The sequence below is a fragment of the Sciurus vulgaris genome (assembly GCF_902686455.1).
Source record: "Sciurus vulgaris genome assembly, chromosome: 7".
NCBI classification, from domain to species: Eukaryota; Metazoa; Chordata; class Mammalia; order Rodentia; family Sciuridae; genus Sciurus; species Sciurus vulgaris.
In genome coordinates this window covers 25880826-25894017 of record NC_136467.1, presented here as the reverse complement: position 1 = coordinate 25894017, position 13192 = coordinate 25880826, and the positions used below count along the sequence as shown (strand labels likewise).

The 13192-nt window shown below is 37.6% G+C and overlaps 1 long non-coding RNA gene across 2 annotated transcripts; it reads left to right on the top strand.

Moving 5' to 3' along the window:
• Window positions 1-3128: 3128 nt before the first annotated feature.
• On the top strand, window positions 3129-11022 carry LOC306665909. Of its 2 annotated transcripts, none has more exons than XR_013765137.1 (4): window positions 3129-3200; window positions 7397-7470; window positions 9428-9497; window positions 10522-11022. It is a non-coding gene; the product is annotated as an uncharacterized lncRNA (long non-coding RNA). The 2 variants fall into 2 exon arrangements; XR_013765138.1 differs by lacking the exon at window positions 3129-3200 and adding an exon at window positions 4481-4889.
• The last annotated feature ends 2170 nt before the right edge of the window (window positions 11023-13192 follow it).

Genomic DNA, 13192 nt, shown 5'->3' with positions numbered 1-13192 from the left:
GGAAAGATAATCATAAACAATTAGACAAAGAAGAAGTAATTGTATAGAAATAAATGCTAGGTGCTAGGAAGAGATATATGGTAAGGCAAGGAAAGTCACAGGGGAGCTAGTTTTGAGAGTGTTCAAAGAAGACCACTCTGGGGAAGGGATATTGAAATGGAGATTCCAATGGAAGGAGGGAACAAGTCATGGGATATCTGGAGGAGGTGGATTCCAGGTAGAAGAAGCAGCAAATGAGAAGTCCTGAGGTGGGGACATGGGACCCATAGAACTTTGAGGCCAAAATGAACTGAGAAATCATCATGGTTTTTGGATGAGTGAGAGCAGTGTAGGCCCTGATATGGGTACTGCTTTTGCACTGAAAGATTTAAAGGAGATGGTGGATCTGTCACACAGGATCACTCCAGCCCCTGTGCGGACGGTATGTGGTTGGAGGGTAGAAATTGAAGAAATTATGATGCTCAGCTGGTAAGAGAAGGCCTGGGAAGAGAGAGGGTGCACTGCAGTTGCTTCAAATGCATTAAGACATTTTATGGCTAGGTAGTGTATTTTTCTTTTCTATCTTCAAGTACAAATATGCTGAAGTTATTAAAAATGAAAGAAATTTTCAGTTCAAGAAAGGAACTGACTATGTAAGCTTTTCCTCAGATGATAGTAGTAACAAATGTCTCTTTTAGATGCTCAGTAAGAGAATGAAGTAACAAAGAATGCACAACTAATAATCCCACAGCTCAACATTTTTCTCTATTTTTCCATACATTTTCCTATGCATGCAAATATACATAAAAGACTGTTTCCTGCTATGCAGATATTATTATACTGTTCTGTAACTTCACTTTTTCACTTACCTATATTCCATGAATATTTCCTCATTTCATGATAGAGTATACAGAGCATTAATTTTTAATGATTTCAGTACTTTACCATATACGTGAGTCATCATTTAATAAAACCATTTTATATATAGTTGGGCTATCATGTGCTCTTCAATTTTCCTTCTTTTATACTACTATAAATGGCACTGCAAAGAACATCCTTGAACATACATCCTGTTGTATATCTCTGGTAATTTCTTTCAAGCAGATTTTTAGGATTACTTACTGGAAATATGTGCATGCTTTGAAGGTTCAGACTTTATACTATTAAGTTTGAACCAATTCATACTTTTGTCAATTTTCACTATTCTATTAATTTCCAGTTTCTATCTAGAGAATTGTACATTTAAAATAAAGTTCATCAAGAGAAGGAGGGTTTCCTGATATTGGAAACATTTCAGTACATGCTAGAAATTCACTTGGATGGGAAATTATTGAGTGAAATCTAGTTGAGTATTTGAAGGGTTAGTAAGGTTTTAGAATTCCTTTACAATTTAAGATTGGGGATAAAAGGAAAGAAAGATGGCAGAATATTGAAAAATTCTGTCATTGTACTTTGTTCTATAGAAATGAATCAGTTGTTTTGGTAATAGTTCCCATAAAGCAATGGAAAAACAACGCAAAACTAAAATATGTACTGGGGTATGCATGTGTCTCCCAAAGTTCATGGGTTGGAAACTTAATTTCCAAATTAATATGTTGATGATAACTGGAGGTTGGGTCTTTGAGAGGTTTTTCAAGGTTAGATGACATAAAGGTGAGGATCCCGTGATGGCTTTAGTGACTTCATTAAAAAAGGAGGAAAGACCTGAGCTGTCATGCTCTGGTATCTCATAATGGGACACCTTCCATCACATTATGACACAGCAAAAAGGTAGGTCCTCAGCAGATATGGACCCTTGATTTTTGACTTCCCAGCCTCCAGATTGTAGGAAGTCAACTTCTTTTCTTTGTAAATGACTCTGTCTGTGGTATTCTGTTTTAGCAAAACTAAATGATTAAGACAATAGGGAACTCAGAGCAATATTCTACAACTTGTTGGAGAATGGAATTAACCAAGGCCAAGCAAGATACAGAGGTTGGAACTATGTTTTAGCTTATAAATACTCAATTAAAATAAGTTTTATGTAGGCGAAGCAAAGTGAACTATAAGTTATTTTTATTTGTATGTGCAAAACAGCAGCACAAAATCCAAATATCACCATCTCCATCAATTTGCTGAGTGGCTTATTGATTTAATTATGCATTAATTAAAAATAATATTGATCACCTACTAATTCTAGGCAGTCTTCTGGGCTCTAGTGGTACAAAATCAAATAGAACATGATTTCTTCTTTCAATGGACTTATAGCCCACAGGGAGGTGGGGTGGGGTGGGGGGTCGGGGAGATAGGAAAGAAATGTAGCAGTTTCAGCCTGATAGGTATGCTGTGGCAAATGGTGTAGGGATATCACCAGTCAAAGACACACAGAGACAAGTCATGCTTAGGTCAGAAAAAAAGAAAAGGACTAAAGATTAGGAATTCTTTGTTTACATTCTGTCTTGGATACTGTCTGGCTGGATGAGGTTGGATAAGTCATTAAACTACGTCTGAAATAAATGGGAAAATAATATTTATCTAATATGGTTTATGTAAGAGTTGAATGTAATAGCAAGTGAGAGTCAGTAGTGTGGTGAAAAGCATGCACAAAAGCTGGCTAAATGTCAGCTGAATCATCGACATATATGACTAGTTTGCTAGAATAGATCTTCCCAAGAGGTAATTTCATGAGCAGTCCACTAGAAAAGCACAAAGGATGACAGTATTTATTGAAACTGGAAATAGTTTCTTTTGCTATCACCAGTGCATTTCCCCCAAGTAGTACATTCTATATAAATCTGAGATCAAAATCATGTATTGTTTATGAATTTTCATGAAGTTGGGATGCAAACTGTATCACAATTGGATAAAACCCAGAAGTCAAATTCAAGCTTTCTATTCATAGTACATGCTGGCAGGAGGAATTTCTCTTTGCTAATTATCCCATGTCTTGAACAGAAGCACAGAGATGATTGTTTTGTGCCTGTGATTAGGAGGGTCAAGTAGAATTTACAGACAAATAGAGATGATCATTCAGCATGTTAAAATACCTTGTCAAGGAAGGACAAAAGTGCTCCCAGCAGTGGAAATGTAGCAGAAGCTGTCGCAGGGTATGGCTACAGGGGAGGCAGAACTCAGAACCTTGGTCTCTCTAGAGATACTCCTCTTTGTATTTCAGACTGACCCATCCTCCCCATCACACCAAGTGGGACTAACAGAGGAAGTGTTGTCTCCCAGGCTTGGGGGTAAGCAATGGGAACGTGATAGCAAGCACAACTGCCAAGCTCTGGCCTTCATGGAGTACAGACGCTTGCAGAAAATTCGTCTTTTAAAAAATAGGGTAAATACATGACTCTAATGGATTGGAAGTTCAGAAAACTATAACAGATTCTAGTGCAAATGGCCTCCAAACCTGGGACACCTGGTCCAGCGTTCTTCTGAAACATGGTATAGTACCCGAGAAGTATTTTTATTGTAAATTTGTTGTCAAAGAGATTATTTTAATTTTCACAAAGAGCAATGATGTAATCATTAGAAGAAACCCAGAAGCCTTCATGGTATTCTACATGCAAATAGATAGATTCTATATGCAGATAGAGCTATGGATTTTTAACTAACATCAATATGACTTTAGGTCCTCAAAATAAACACAATCATCTGAGACAGGGGAAAATATTCAACTTCATTGTGATAAAATAAATGCAAATTTGAACAACATTTTAAAGGAATCAAATAAACAAATATATGATGATATTCAGTGCTGATAACAGCCAAAAACCATTCTCATGATAAATTGGTATCATCTTTTTCAAAAACATATTGGCAATATGCATTATGAGCCTTGAAATCATTCTATCTTTTGATTCACTCATTCTAAGATTTAATCCTATAATGAATCCAAAATGGAGGAAGGGAATTGTATACAAACACAATCATTGCAGAATTATCAAGAACACAGAAAACTTGGAAATTACCTAAATGTCCAAAGATAGGATCATTGATTAAATTGTGTGCATCTTATGAAGTCTTCAGGGGATATGGGTCAACAAAACTGCTACTTACAATGGTGCTTTGTTAAAATGTTAATATAAAGGCTAACTTGGTTTCCCATGAAAGAAACAACTCCTAAAACATTAATAACATGGTACCATTTAATTAACAATTCAGCACATTGTGCCACATGATATCTAGTACTGTGAGGTTTAATTTTAAATATGCACTGTTAATTAATACCATTGCAACTATGTAAAAATAATAGACCAAAATCTTTGCGAAATAAAAAACAACTGGAAAGAAATGCACCATTTTATTAACAATGGCTGATGTGGTGGGATGTATGATAATTTTCTTCTTTTCCTTTTCTTCATTTAAAAAATATGTCAAATTAGTGTTTATTACCTTTAGAATAGACATATGGACATCAAGCCTAAGGGTTTTTCCCCCTTTTCTAAAAAAGGAAGTCCTGTTTTCTGTTCTATGAGTGAAGAGAAACACTCTTTGGTGAAAGAAAGCCTGAAGCATTGACTTAATAAATGGACCTCTAATGGCTTAAAAAAAGTCAGAGACCCATAGATTGTTAGGGTTGGGAGGTCACTGATTTCAGGTCAATACCACTTATTCCAGAACAAGTAGACAATTGTCTACTTTGTTTTTTATTGAGTTCCTACTATGTTTAATGCCCCTGTACATCAGTTTCCCACCTGCCTTCATTGGCAGATTTCTACTTATTTGGTCCCCCAAAGAGTCAAACACCCCCTTTTCCATGTAGGCTTCCTGACTTTCTTCTGTCTTTCTCCCCTTCTGTGCCAGGCAATCTGGGACAGGGTACCTTGTGCTGGTTTTAGAGAGGATGATCTACCATGAGCTTTCTGAGGGAAGAGATGACATCTTCAGCTCCTGACGTGTGGTGAAGGTGTAGAGAGTTGAATGAATAAGTGAGTGAACCAAAGACATGATTTTAGGCCCTCTGGAAAGAGAAAGTAATATGATAAATGGTATTTGCTCTTAAAGATCTTAGAAATAATTGTGATAAAAAAACTAATTAATGGTACATATTTAAAAACTAAAAAAGAGACACCAATAGATGTCACATGGTTCAATATGCTTGTTAAATAAATGGTAGCATGTGATTAATGCTGCAGGAGCAGCTTTTTTCACTGAAATTAAAAATATATTGGGAAAATAAGGTACAAAACGATTCGGATGTAATTTTTTATATAATTACATGATGTGCTATTTAAAAAATTTTTATTCAGAAAAACAATAAGTGACTTAGTGATTATATCTTCCACATACATGAATGTAAGAATTTATTTAGAAGACTTTTCACTATTTTAAGTAATTTCACAATTGACTTGTAGTTGAATAAAGGTCAGAAAATTTGATGTCTTGTCTTAAATGCATGTTTCTTTGTGTGGCTGTTAGTCTTTATTAATCATTGGGCTACGTACCACATAAGTAAATAGAAGTTAAAAAAAAAAAAAAAAACTTTGGCTCTTTACTTGGCTGATGAATGGTTGAAAAGAACTCACAGAGCAGTAGGCAGGAGGCCCTTTTCTTATATCTGGGAACCGCGTGTACTTCTGAATGAGGAATAATCAGCTTCCTCCTCTCTTCTTTTCTGCAAGGGAGTTTACATAACACTGCAATGAGGAACCAAGGGGGTCTGCTTAAGGACTTTTTCTTCCCTGAGTGGATAGCATGGAAACTTTTCCAGATTATGTCAGTTTACTCCTACATCACAAGGGCAGGGACACCAAGGATACATTTGTGTCCAAGGGTATGTTGGTGTCCAACCTTTATATTAGTTTTCAACGGGAATGATGTAAAAAATTTCAATTATGGTCAAGTTTTTAATAGATTAAGATATGTCCTTGCATATACTCTTTTGTCTACAAACAGAGACCACAGTCTTTAATAGCTCTAAGCAAGTGGTGGTTGAGTTCAGATATGTGTGGTCCACAATGCAGATTTCTTACTCATATGGATAGGGCATCACATAGGCTGAATATATCTATTTATAAATATCCCTGAATAATCAAGTTCAGACATTTTTCATTGTGCGAAAAGGGCATTTATAATACTATCTATCACAGATGTAGATGCTAACTCTAAACTAAGAGGAATATGATAATTATTTCAATGCTGCCTAGGAAAATGTGTCATGCAGTTCAAGCAATTAAGAAGAGACATCAACAAAGAGAAATCACTTCTAGTAGAAAATGGTAAATAATGAATTTTATTCAAACAAGCAAGACCCTGAATTGCTATAAAGCAAGCATCAATTATACATACAGTTTAATATTTTATCATAACATTTACATTAGGATGGTAGTAGGCTGGGCTCCAGAGAATTAATTCATGTGACCTGTTGGGCTTTAGGGACCTTGTCCACCTTCTTAGCGGTTCTGGTGGGTGATGTTGAGACGGTGTCTCTTGTCAAACCAAAATGAGGGGCTGTCGAATTGTGTATGAGTCCTGAAACCTCAGGAAAGCACCATGCTCTGGTGGAAAACACTTTTAGCAGAAATCAGAGAACATCTTACAGTGAGAGAGTCATTCATTAACTAAACTTCCAGAGAACTAAGACCAGTTTGGTGACATGTACTTTCTAATCCCTGAGGATTGTGGAAGAAGGATTAACACAGATAGTATTTTATTTTTTAAAACATAGAACTCAAGTCAGTGGGTGGAAAATTTAGGAAGGCAGACTCTGATTTAATATTTATGCAATCCATGTTTTTTCATGTTACTCCAGGAGATAGCATGTTGTACTGAAAAGAGTCGGACCTATTTTCAAATTCTGGTTTCACATGGATTTGGGGCCCATTACTTAGCACTCTGAGACCTAGTTCCCTCTGTACGTTCACAACAGTAATGCCAGCTTCACAGTGTTGTGATGGTCATTAAGGGGAGAGCACATGAGGAACCTGATGTGATGATAGATACTCATTCTTTGAGGCTCCTGCTTACCAGTATTCAGCCTCATGGAAAAATAGGACCACAGTGGATTAGTTAAACAGGTTTTTACTTGGATTCCCATTTTCTCTAGAGGATGTCTAGTTTCTCAGATGGTTCTGACTTTCCTCTGGACAGAGTCTCATGTGTAGAAGACGCTTCTCAGCTACCCTCTGAGTTCTAGTATTCCTTTCTAGCAATATTTCACTCTGGAAATATCTATGGTTGAGGTCATTGATTGGTCAGAATCATGGAGCAGCCTGATGATCCTGCTTCCTTCATTCCAACTCCCCCAGCTGTGGGCCAGTTCTTTTCTTTGCTCAAGAAAGAATCCTAGCCCTGATATGCTGCTAGTAGTTGACTTGTGTCTTCACCCTGGGATTCAGTCAGGATTGCCCTGTAACCCTAATGTCTTAGGTTCACTTAGGATTACCCTGTGATTCTATGGCTTATATAGATTTGTTCCAAATTTTCTTCTCTTCAGTATACATGCAGCTTCCCAAGACTCAGTAGTGAACTGATGGGGGCTGATGGGAAATACAGAAGACTGACAATGTGGTATGTTGAAAATGGACTCTCCCTTGACACCATCTTATTGTCTTTGATTCAAATATCTTTCTTGAATCTGTCTTCTGTTGGTTGCTCAATCCTACTACCTCCACTGACTTGTCAGATACATTTGAACTGTGAGGTTGCAATTGATCAGGTTCTGAAATTTAGAATGTTGATACTCAAAGAAAAAGTTTTAATACTAGAGTTGGCCTCTCAATAAGGAAACTCAATAAAGAATGACCTTCTTTCAATGGAAATACACAGAGCTTCAACACTCATGTGAGGGATCCTAGAGATAAATCCACAAGAAGGAATGGTAGAAGTGCAGACTAAGTATCCAATAAGGTCCCTCTCATCCATGATGTTTCAATGCTTTCTGGGAAATTCTACTACTATGTTCGTGTACATGTCAGAATAAATAAATGAGAGTGGCGAGGGTGGAAAGAAACAACAAATGTCACATGTGCACAAATAGATTTAGAGAACACTACATAATGCTCCTTTGTCAAGAACTCATTTGATTCTTCATGTCTTTCTTAAGGATTATTTAACTTTGGGAAAAGATGTTTAGCAGCCATTGGTACACATAGGAACTTAAATACAGAGGATGCTTAATAAACATACCAGGGAATAAGTGAACCCAGGGAATTGTCACTTTCCATTCTTTTACCACCTCACACTGCAGGGTATCTTTTTGAGAGTTCATTTTTCCTGCCTCTCCAAGTGGAAGGCAGGGCTCACCGTTTACACTGTGCTTTGGTTTTCAGGGATTCCAGCTCTTGCCCAACTGTAGAAGATGCTCAGCTAATCGTTGGGACCCACTGTTTCATCCAGAACAGATTGTGCTGATTTAAAATGTTTTGCAATGATTTCCAAGACTTGGGAAGTCCAGTTTTAATATGTAAGAGAAAAATTTTTGTCTCCTGTAGGATTTTGACATTTTTTTTCTGTACTACATAACTCAGAATTAAAATGGTTTAGATCAAAATAAATTGAGCAAGAAAAAAGATCCCATTCTATTTCTAGTCCTACTAATTTCTAGACATATGGTTGTGGACAAATTTATTGACTTTTTTTTGAATCTTTGTTTCTTCATCTGTAAGCACCATTTAAATTGAACCATAGTGGTATTATTTACTTAGTGAAGGACAAAGAGATGTTTATGTACTATACTCAAAAGGTCAAACAGATGGGATCACTTCAGATTGAAAGTGCATGTGTGGGAGTCATGCCTTTTGTGAGCCACATAAACTCCCATGGGGTCTGGTAACTTGCTGTGTACCCAGCAGGAAACCAAAAAGTCCTGTCATGGTGATAAATATGACACCATTAAGTAAGGACATGTTTATCACAAAGAGAAACCTGACAAAGAAAACAAAACAAAAATCTAGACCTTGTTTCTAGGCATTTTGTGTGACTTTGGATAGGTCACTTTACCACTTTGCCTCTTTAATTGATTCATAAAAATAACCAGATGCTATCAAAGGGAGGGAAGGCATATATGGACAATAGTAGAAAAGATTATTGTGCCCCTGAGGTAGGAAGTATAGTACTCTGAAATGTATGAGACCCAGCAATTCTGACATCTATTCCCCTCAAAGGAACAGATTTCTTATAAAAGTTGCTGCTGGGCAATGCTAGTCAAAGCATTTATGGGGGTTGCTTCACATATTTGGTGTTTGAACTAGGAAGCAGTTTAAGAGATATCTCAGATTAACCTCTTAATTTTACAGATAGGGAGAGAAAGTCTTAAATAACTTACATGAACTCTTCAAAATTGCGTTCTGCTAGAAAGCTAGGACCAGATTTTCAAGGTGGTGAGCCACTGGAAAATTTAAATATGTTTGTTGTGGCCTGTTTTGCTGACTTTTGCATTTAGGTGACAGAAGGTAATCTTATTTTTTTGTGTGTCTGAGTTTTAGAAAGATCTTGTCAATACCTCTTCATTTTTTTTTTCCTGTAGGAACAAAATAAATCAAAACAAGGAATTAATTTCCTGAAGACACTGTACACCAGTCAAGCATGGCCCATTGGTGAGTATTGGTGAAACAAACTTGCTACCAGGTACTACTACTATCAATTACTTATCTGCTGAAATAAACAGACTGTCTTGGAAATAGGTATTTTCTCTGCTAATGAGTTTTTTACTCCTTGGGAGACTTCTATTTAACTCTGAGACTAAAGAATAGAGGAGAGGCTTCACAGGGAGGAAGAAATGGAAATGACATGAGACTTTGCTTCCCTTTCTACCTGCACATGAGGTAGGGAAGAATTTTTGAGAAAGCAGCACTTGTAAGAGCCCCATCTGGGGAACTGGGTGTCAAAGTCAATGCCTGTGTCAGGAGAGCGGCCTATGCTTCTTGTAATGTCTCGAATACTCTTAATCCTTTTGCAAATACTTGCTTGGTTGTAAGACAAGCCAATACAGAGCTGATGATGTCTCAGCTGAGACAGAACATGTGGCTGCTTGGATGAGCCACAGCAAAGAGAATTGTCTGCTATTAAGAAGTTAAAATGAGTTTTTCATTTAGGTTCAGTCTAGGAAATATGTCCTCTTGCAATTCTTTTTATTATTTACTTCTTTTCTAAAAGTAAAGTGACCTGAATCAACTTCAATGAGCAAATCTATGACTTTCTGGGTTTAAATCTGCTGAGTTCCTACTGATCTCCCTTTACACTGCAATTTCAATACAGACTGCACAAGAGAAAAAGATGAACTGAGTCCCGGATGACACAGGAAGATGAAGGACAGGCAAATAACAGTGGCCCCAGGGGAGCAAATAATCTTCCCCGCCCTGCAAATGTTTTACTTCTGCTCTATGTTTGACTCTTCAAAATCTGATTTCCAAAACAAATAATTAGTACCCCCCCGCCCCCCCCCAAAAAAAAGAATCCTGGCTTTTCATCTGACAATTAAAGAGTGGCCCTGTCTGCATGCATCTGATGAGTGAGCGTCTAGGTTATGGAAACAGAGATACCCTCTTCCCACTGTAATGTTTGTGTTGATAGGCTGTGTTTGGAAGATTAATTCTCAACATCATCATTCATGAATTACAGGGAATGAAAAACAGGAGGAAGGAAAGCAGAGAAGGATGTGCTAATGTTATGATGTTTTAGCAATATTTTCAAGCCCTGGGTCCTTCTACCAATCATATTGTGTCATTTAAATTTAAGACTGCAATAACATTGGCTTATGGAAATATTTTCACTTGTGTGACTTCACTTGCTCCTGATGCCAGAGTTCAGAGGGTGTGTAAATAAGATGGGAAGAAGGACATAAGATCACTGACCAACTGCAACAGCATCAACAAAAGCTGCTCAAAACAGTTAACAGGTTCAAGCTGAAACTGAGCTGAGATTTGAAAATCAGACTAGTCAAGACAAAAACGACTTTAAAAAAAATATTCAGAGAAAGAAGAGTCATGGAGACCTGGGCCTGGCACAGAACAACAAGGACACAGTGTATGTGTGACTACTGACTCTGATGCTATTTAAGTTTTATCCACCAAGGGACATCACCATTATGGTGGAGTGAAGCTCAAGAGTGGTTGAACGATGGTAAGGAAGTATTTCTTAAACCTGTGTGAAATATCTAAGCTCAAAAGTTTTCATTGGTAGAACACACAATTTTTGTATATTTGCTTGTAAAATCTAATATGGAATACAACAGAAATGGAAACTATATACCCTTTACCCTGTGAAAAATAGATCCAAACTAATATTTGTCTCAGTTTTTATTTTTTAAATAGTAGACCTTTGGGAAAAAAGAGAAGCTGGTGATCTTAACATAATTTTCTAAAAACTTTCTAGAAAACCACATAAAGCTTATCAGATCATTTTCCAATATTGTATTAAGCATAGAAAGTAGTGGTAATTAGGAATCAATATTGACTTACTAAGATAATCCATACCAAAATAAGCTCAATGGATTTCCATATAGTCTTCAATGTAGAATTTAATGAAGTATGGGGTTATACATGTAGACATATGTGCAAATGAAGTCAAAGGGCAGCAAGTGCATGCGAATTCATGACTGGCTGAAGTGTTGTGTTCAAGGACCACCGTGAAATAATTCAGGCCCCAGTGAGAAGGATCTCTACTAAAGTGGAACAAAGCTCTGCACTGCAGTGGTGCTGTTGGATGTCTTCATCCACAAGTTTAATGATGACGTAGTGTTCTTCTGCTTCATCGTTCCATGTTGGCTACCAAACTGGTTGATACATAGAGGCCATGCTGTGTGGAAGAATGCAGGGCTCAGGACTCAGAGTCTGAAGCCCAGTGTCATACTTACTAGCTGGCTGAACCTTGATCTCCAGTTTTCTTATGTGCACAATAGTGGCAGGCTGTACTGGGAAGATCATGTGAGTTCATGTATAAAGTGCTTAACTGGATGCCTGGCACAGTACAAAGTCTGTTTTCCTCTCTTTCTCCTCCTCCCCTTCTTGTAAAATGAGTTTTAAGAAGGAATTTGAGTCAACTAGTGATTTTCACACAGAATTGCAGTCTTAAACAATGTTTCCCAGTGTACAAATATCCATATCACTTTTATGCATGGTGGAAGAGGACCTTATTCTTTAGTAAGGCCAAATGCAAATCACTACTAGCAATTTCTAGTTTATTCTTTCAGTATTTCCACTTAACAGAAATACCTGCATAAACATATTTTTTTCCCCTTCTTTCTACACAAAAGTCAATATGGTGATTTTCCTTGACAAAAGGTGCCAAAATGCATGGTTTTCTCAGTTTCCAGTGCATCCTGGAAATCAAGGCATCTATACAGTCATAGGTCATTCTCTGTAATGGACCCAGTCACTTGGTTGAGGTTTTGCAGGCCATTAAAAGTTTATCTTGGGCTGCAGTTGTGGCTCAGTGGTGAGGTGCTTGCCTTGCATGTGTGAAGTTCTTGGTTCCATCCTCAGCACCACATACAATTAAATAAAATAAAGATATTGTGTCCATGTACAACTAAAAAAAATGTTTACCTTAGTAGTGTAGAGAATAGCTTTCTAATCTGAGCCACTCGGTATATCAGGATTCGCTTGCCCACTTGTTCAATTTGTTTAGCAAGTATTTATTGAGTACTTCAGGCTACAGGCTAAATACTTTTGTTCATTAAGTCATTTAATCCTCACCACAACCTTATGAGATAATAATATTATCTTCATCTCCCAATGAGGAAGTTGAGGTTAGACTAACTGGCTTATCCGAGGTCAGAAAGATACTTAGTAGAGGATGTCAGATTCAAAACCAGGATGTTTTGTTCTAGAGTCATGCTCTAAATCACACACTCAGCTTCCAGATAAAAGGCAGGTGCAAGCGCAGGGAGTTCTAGATGAAGGGGCAGCAATAGAAAAGGCTGTTGAGGAGCTGAAACTCTCTCTGCTGAGGGAACTGTGAGTAACTAGGAATTGTATTGTAGGAGCAAAGCCAGAAAACATGTGGCAAGAGATGAGGTGAGATGCAAGCAGTCCTGGCAAGGATGCAGCAGTCCAGCAGTGTGTGGCTTAAATCCTGTTGGTGCACAGACCAGCGAACAGTGTGAGTGTCCTCAGCTCTCAGGAGTAACCTCCCGGGGAAGCCTGCTTTGTCATGTTGGGCAACTGTGACTGGAAAGGACCCTGAGGCTTCAAGCCGGCAAGTTGCACGGATGGAGTTATTTACCACAGGAAACCATCAGATGTAAGCATATATGCTTTTTTGGTGTGGTGGGGTCACAGGGATTAAGCTA